At 38.7% G+C, this 7,468-nt stretch overlaps 1 non-coding gene across 1 annotated transcript; it reads right to left on the bottom strand.

Moving 5' to 3' along the window:
• Positions 1 to 6,475: 6,475 nt before the first annotated feature.
• On the bottom strand, positions 6,476 to 6,582 carry LOC122239797. Its single transcript, XR_006219183.1, has one exon. It is a non-coding gene; the product is annotated as a U6 spliceosomal RNA (small nuclear RNA).
• Between the last annotated feature and the right edge of the window lie 886 nt (positions 6,583 to 7,468).

Raw genomic sequence — 7,468 nt, forward strand, 5'->3', positions numbered from 1 at the left:
TTTGGTGGCATTAAGTACATTCACACTGTCGCACAGCCATCACTGCCATCCGTCTCTAGAACTTTTCCATCTTCATAAACTGAAGCTGTGTACCTGTTAGATAAGTTCCCACTCACTCCTACCTATAGCTTCTGGCAGGATCATTTTACCCTCGGTCTCTATGACAGAGGTTTCTACATATGTTTCTACATAGGTTTCTCTATGACAGGTTTCTACATATTCCATGTAAATAAGGTCATACAATATTTTCTTTTGTGACTGGTTTACTTCACTTAGCATCATGTCCTCAAGTTTCATCGAGGTTGTATCATGTGTCAGAATTTCCTTCCTGTGTAAGGCAGAATGGTATTCCCAAGCACGTCAACACCACATTTTGTTTGTCCATTCATCCACTAATGGACACTTGGGTTGCTTCCACCTTTTGAATATTGTGAGTAATCCTGCTACTTGCCCAGTCTTTGCATCTTCTCTTTTCCCCTAAAACCTATTTCCTCACAGCAGCCAGAGTAATCTTTTAATCAGATCATGTCAGTTGTCTGCTTAGTATCTTCCAATGGCTTTCAACCAACCCCGTGATATCTCAACACCTCACCACACAGTCTTGCCCCAGTCTATGTTTTTCCCTGTCCCTCCGTGCACACTATATCCAGCCACAGACCTATTTGTCATTTTCAAACAGGCAAGACTGTTCATGTCTTGGGACCTTTACCCTCTGTGTGGAATGCTCAGTCCCAGAGTTTTACAGAAGAAGCTCCTTCTCCTCATTTAGGCCTTTGCTGTAGGTCACCTTCTTTGGGCACATAATCTCAAGTGCCGTTTCTCCCAACCATATTGCTGTCACATCTCCCTATTCTTTTTCCCCTGGCACTTATCACTATTGAAAGTTGATGTATTCATTTATTGATTTACTTATTTTCTGTCTCTTCATTTTCGTATGTGCCATCGTGCAAATACTGACCAGTGGATAGGATAATGACCAGTGTGATCTGAGAAATTTAAAAGTAGTGAACTTAATAAAAAAATCACCTGGCTGTTTTTGTTTTTTTTTTTTTTAAACTCTTCAGTCATATAGTATACTAATTTCCAAATGCCATGCCTAGGCAATTGCAAAAGGGCATATCATACTTCAACTACTGAATGCTCTCTGTGATTATGGTGCCTATACTATAATCATATGTTGCTGACAAATTGAAACCAAACATCTGGAGAGTGAGTATGTCCCTTGGAAGTACTTAAGACATAACAGATCAATATATTTGGAGAGAGACATGTCAAAATCAGTGTGTAATTTGTATTAAATGATTGTGGACACTCATCGATGGTACTAAAGGATCTCTGCTGGTATTGATCATATATTGCTATTAGGGAAAATAATGTGTGCTCTTAAACTGTGTGTATTTATGTACAAATCATTTATATATATGGTAAAATGTTGAACAATATCAGTACAATACATTAAGTATTAGTAAAATAAAGTTTTTCTCTTTTGAGATTAAAAACTAGAGGCTCCGATATACTTATCGTCTGGGATGAATGTGTCCCACTCATGAGTCTACTGGCTGGATCACGGACCATGAGGTGTGTCAATAGCAAGGCTCTGCTGCCGCTGATCAATCTTCCATCAATATACTTTTTGAGGGGAACGAACAATTCAGTTGCTGCTGTTTCTCCTTGAAACGCACAGAGAGCCCTCTACGGTCACAGATATGATCTACTAGTTTCTGTTGAATCAAGTTATTAATATTCTAGAGTTAATTTTCCTTCACATCCTTCCTGGCAGATAAAAAAAAAAAAAAAAAAGCAGAGTTTATTATAAGTCAAAAGAGACTTTCCTCTCCAGTAGGACACTATGGAAAGACTTCATACAGTCTATCAGTGATTCAGTTGTACTCTCACTAATTCAGCTCGTACTTTACCCTACTTATAATTCATGTAGAGAAATTTAAGCTAATGCCTTTCAGAATGAGAATATTTTGTATTAAGAGATGAGTTGAAAGCAGAATATATGCAAGTTTTGCCCGTTGTTTATAAATGTATTTTAATAAATAGGATTAGCTTTTCTTAAGAACTAAAGATATATAGAGGGCATTTTTATTGAATTCTAGTGTACTCTAAGTTGCTAAAGTTTGGTGAAAGTCAAGGTGTTCGGGATGTTTGAGAGAGCAGCAGTCATTTGCTCGACGCACTGATTTTCTAGTTACGGTTTGTTTTGTTTGGGTCTTGAAAAGTTGAGAGAAAAATTAGATTCTTCACCTCATAGCATATGAATTATTCCTCTGTAACCTGATTGCCTGAATAGTTTCCACCAAATTGAAAATTTTCTTTGCCCGGGAGCTTTTGTCTAAGAGTCAGGTCATGCCAAGTCAGTCAAGCCAAGCCATGTCAAGTGCATGAAGAGAGGAAAAAGCAAACTGCCTTTGTGGGAGGCCAGGTCTATTCTTGGCTTTGTCTCCAATTAACATGTCACTTTACTGCGCTAGTATAGCTGTTTTCTTATCTATTGAATGGACACAGTGATTCCTGTTCTCCTACACATTTTTAGGAGGTGCCTTAGCTCCATAGGAAGTTGTATGGAAATGACTATGTAAGTAAAGACATTTTGCCATAGAAGTTGCTCATGTTTGAACTATTACTATGCAAATTAATCTCTCATTTTTAAAGCCCATTTTTATCTACTGTTATTTATGTTTATTTATTTTGGGGAGAGACAGAGAGTGCACCCATGAGCATGTGGGGGGAGGGGCAGACAGAGGGGAAGAGAATCCCAAGCAGGCTCCATTCCATCAGTGCAGAACCCATTGTGGGTCTCAATCCCATGCACCATGAGATCCTAACCTGAGCCGAAATCAAGAGTTGGAAGCTTAACTGACTGAGCCACCCAGATGCTGCTATCTACTGCTATTTTTATCCCTATTTTCAAATACACCTTTCACAGTTAGTCTTAGATTTACAGACAAGTTGTGAAGATAGCACTGAATTCCCATATACCCCACCATCCAGTTTAAAATTTTATCAACATTTAAGGTTAGAACTTCATCCATTTTTTTAGTCAACAAAAATAAATCTATATGCTCAAGGTCTAAAAAAAACAAATGTGGAATACCCTACTTCCTTTTCTGTGATCTTAGCTTTCCCTCCTCTTGCAATGGAAAACAGTGTATTTGCTGTACATAGATATATTAGTCATATTTTTGACTTCAAATAACAGAAAAGTCTGACTCAACTGGCTTCAAAAGTAAAGGAAACTTGTTAGCTGAGATAACAGGAAGTGTGGAGGTAGGGCCGTTCTAAGACTGATTCAGGAATTCAGTGATGTCACCAGAGCTAGATTTTTTCCATTTTTCTGCCTCATCAGTCTCCGTGAGTTGGCTTGTCTGCAGTCTAGCACTGCTCCTGGTTGCCAGATGGCTATGGTAGTTTGTGCATCTCAACCAGATATAACCACAACCAGTAGAAGAGGGAAGGTTTCTTCTTTTGTAATTCTTTTTTAATTTTTTTTTTAACGTTTTTATTTATTTTTGAGACAGAGCATGAATGGGGGAGGGGCAGAGAGAGAGAGAGGGAGACACAGAATCGGAAGCAGGCTCCAGGCTCTGAACCATCAGCCCAGAGCCCGACCCGGGGCTCGAACTCACAGACTGTGAGATCGTGACCTGAGCCGAAGTCGGACGCTTAACCGACTGAACCACCCAGGCGCCCCTCTTCTTTTGTAATTCTTGATCAGCAAGCAAGACCTTTTCCCCAAACTCTTCGGCAGACTTTCTCTTCATCTTCTTTGGTTCAGTTGCATCATATACCCATGACTACACCAGTCACTGGTCAGAGAACGGGGAGGGAGGGGATGCCATAAATGGCTTCGAGTAATCATGATGTGTCTCTTGGGGCTGAGACTAGGGTTCTCCTCTCCTGAGGAAGTATATGGCTATCTACAGGACAGTGGACACCTGAACAAAAGTAACATTGGGGTAGAAAGGACTTGTATGGTGGTGCTGGCATATGATTGTTGGGTAAGCAATTAACAAAGCCAACTACTTGCATAATAATAGTGACTGGAAGAAATTTAAATGATAAAATAACTAACACTATGTGCTTATTTTTACTAGGTATTATTCCTAAGATAGAAAATCATTAAGTCATTTTCTAACATCCTTTAAGGTAACAAAGATTTGGGGATCCAATATGGGTACCAGGGTCCTTTAAAATTTGCAAAGCTGACCATTTTACAGATTCTGAGATACTATATGCACCCCCAAATATTTGTTGAGCTATGTTGAATGAATACTTTGTGTAGATCTATGAAGCAAGATCTATTTTTGCTTCTTTTTGCTTGAATGTGATTTACTCTTCTAAATTTTGACTTATAACAATATATACATACTTCAAGTAGAGTTAGTATTGATAAGATACTTAATATTTTGTAGTTAGTAAGTTGAATCAGGAAGAAGCTTAACTTACCAACTTTCAGAATGTTACCAACATTTGGAGAACAAGCTCATTTCAAATTATTACCTGTTTTAAAAAATTATTTGTTTTAAAATTTTTTTAATGTTTATGGATTTTTGAGAGAGAGTGAGCAAGCGCATGAGTGGGGGAGAGGCAGAGAGAGAGGGAGACACAGAATCCAAAGCAGGCTCCTGGCTCTGAGCTGTCAACGCAGAACCTGACGCAGGGCTCGAACTCGAGAACTGTGAGATCATGACCTGAGCTGAGGTTGGACACTTAACAGAGCCACCCAGGCACCCCTGTTTTTTTGTTGTTTATCGAGGTGTAATTTACAAAGAGCCAAAGACCAAAAGATTCTCTTTTTAGGTGTACAGTTCTACGAATTTGACAAATTCATACTGTGTACAACCACCACAATTAATGCAAGGAATATTTCCAACATCCTAGAAAGCTCTCTCATGCCCCCTTTAGTAGCCAATTTCCTCTCCTCTACCCTAATCGCCCCAGCAATATTACTGATTTCTGTCCCTAGAGTTTTGCCTTTCCCAGAATATTATATAAATGGAGTCATAGAGTATACCATCTTTTAGATCTGGCTTCTTTCACTTAACAGAATTCTCTCCAGATTTATCCATGTTGTGGTGTGCATCTGTAGTGGGATCCTTTTTATTGGTGAGTAGTATTCCACTGGATGGACGTACCACAGTTTGCTTACCCATTTCTAAGCTGTTGACATTTGGTTTGTTGCTAGATTTTGGCAATTATGAATTACGTTGCTACAAATGATCGTAAAGAGGTTTCTGTGAAAACACAGGTCTTCATTTCTCTTGGGTAAATGTCTAGGAGTAGAATTGCTGAGTTATGTGGTATGCACGTAATTTTTCAAGAAATTGTCAAATTATTCAGCCAAGGGCTATAACGTTTTGCACTCCCACCAGCAACGTAGAAAGGTTTCAGTTACTGCACATCATCCCTCTATATTTAGTAATGTCAATTTTTTGGAGCTATTCTATTAGGTGTATAGTGGTGTTTCGTATGATTTTCATTTCTATTTTCCTAATGAGTGTGGCCAAATATCCCTTCATGTGCTTTTACAGCACATCTCTTCATTGGTTAAATGACTGCTCAAATCTTTTCAAGATTATTTTTTTAAATAAATAACTTAATAAACAAACTTATTTGAGAGAGAGAGCGAGAGAGAGAGAGAGCACGCAAGTGCAAGTGGAGGGGCAGAGAGAGACAGAGAGAGAATCCTAAGCAAGCTCTGCAATGCCTGCACAGAGCCTTATAGGGGGCTTGAACGTACAAACCTCGAGATCATGACCTGAACCAAAACCAAGAGTCGGACCCTTAACCAATTGAACCACCCAGGTGCCCCCTTTTCCGAATTTTTTATTGAATTCTTTGTTTTCTTAGTATTGACTTTTCAGAGTTTTCAAATATTGTGGATACAAGTTCTTGTCAGATAGGATTAGAAAGTATCTTATTCTAGTCTGTAGCTTATGATTTCATTTTCTTAACCCTGTCTTTAGAAGATAAATGTATTTTTAAGATTCAAATTTTTCTATTCAAATGTTCTAGGTCTAGGGAAAATAAAACCATTTTTTTCTTTTGAAAACCCAAAAGACTATGATAATTTTCACAATAGATTTTTCCCTGATATCCTGAAGAAAATGTGAAGCAACAATATAAGGCTTTCTAAAGTACTAAAATTATGAGCTATTTTATTCCTAAAATTCATAATTATTTATCTTTGTCTTGTAGGTTTGCAGCATGATTATTACGTGTAATAGAAAATTAAGCTGTAGAACAATGTTCGTGAACTTTTTTTTCTATTTTATGATTTTTTTTACTGCACGGAATTACATATTTTTAAAATTTTTTTTTAAAATTTACATCCAAATTAGTTAACGTATAGTGCAACAATGATTTCAAGAGTAGATTCCTTAGTGCCCCTTACCCATTTAGCCCATCCCCCCTCCCACACCCCCTCCAGTAACTCTCAGTTTGCTCTCCATATTTATGAGTCTCTTAAAAATATGGAAGCTTCATGAATTTGCACATCATCCTTGCACGGGGGCCATGCTAATCTTCTCTGCATTGTTCCAATTTTAGTATATGTGCTACCAAAGCGAGCATGTTCATGAACTTTTTCTTCTGGCTCATTATAACACCGTTATGTCAGATGACTCCCCCCTCCGCCACAAATTACCAATTACTGGAATAATGTCATATTAATGAAATGCAATACTAAGCCAATGCTCTTGTTATACAACTTTGGAGATTTGGTCTACCTGTTGAGATAGGCTAGCCCCCAAATCTCAGTGACCAAACATGAGTGTTTATTTTATTTCTGGCTCTTCTTGAGTGGTGTTGGTTGTATGTGGATGGGTTGCTCCACTTAGTCTCTCAGAGCCCTTGACGGTGGAGCCTCAACCTCTGGAACTTTGGTTGGGTTGGACAGCTGCATAAGAGGGAGAATGGAGCATCCTTCTGGGCTTTTCACTGACAGCTCATCTGCTCACCTTTCCTCAGCCAGGATTGGTAGCATCGCCCTGTGAAATCGTGAGGAGGCTGGAAAGTGTAGTCTGCTGTGCATTCGAGAAGTGAAGGAGAATCCAATAGGGGTGAGCACTAATAATATTTATCCCATATTCTAAAAGAGCATAAAAGATAAATTATAACCATGTTATTTAAATTAGACCTTTTGAGACCATTTTATTACTTACTGGCTGGGAAACTGGGATGAGTTACTTAACCTTTGTGAGCCTCAATGACCCCATTTGGAGAAGGGGTAATAGTGATGGTTAACATTTATTGTGTGTATACTAGGAGCCAGGTCCTGTTAGAAGTACTCAACATATAGGACACGCTTTAATCTTTGCAACTCATAGGCAGCCAGAACGTATAGTCCTTGCTATAGATAAAGCAGTCGGGGCCGAGAAGCCTGAGTAACTTGTTGACCCAGATGGTTTGTGAGAGTTGGTTCTAGGATTGGAAGCCAGGCGTCTGGCCCCAGCACTGC

Source organism: Panthera tigris, chromosome B3 (genome assembly GCF_018350195.1).
Source record: "Panthera tigris isolate Pti1 chromosome B3, P.tigris_Pti1_mat1.1, whole genome shotgun sequence".
Taxonomy (NCBI): Eukaryota; Metazoa; Chordata; class Mammalia; order Carnivora; family Felidae; genus Panthera; species Panthera tigris.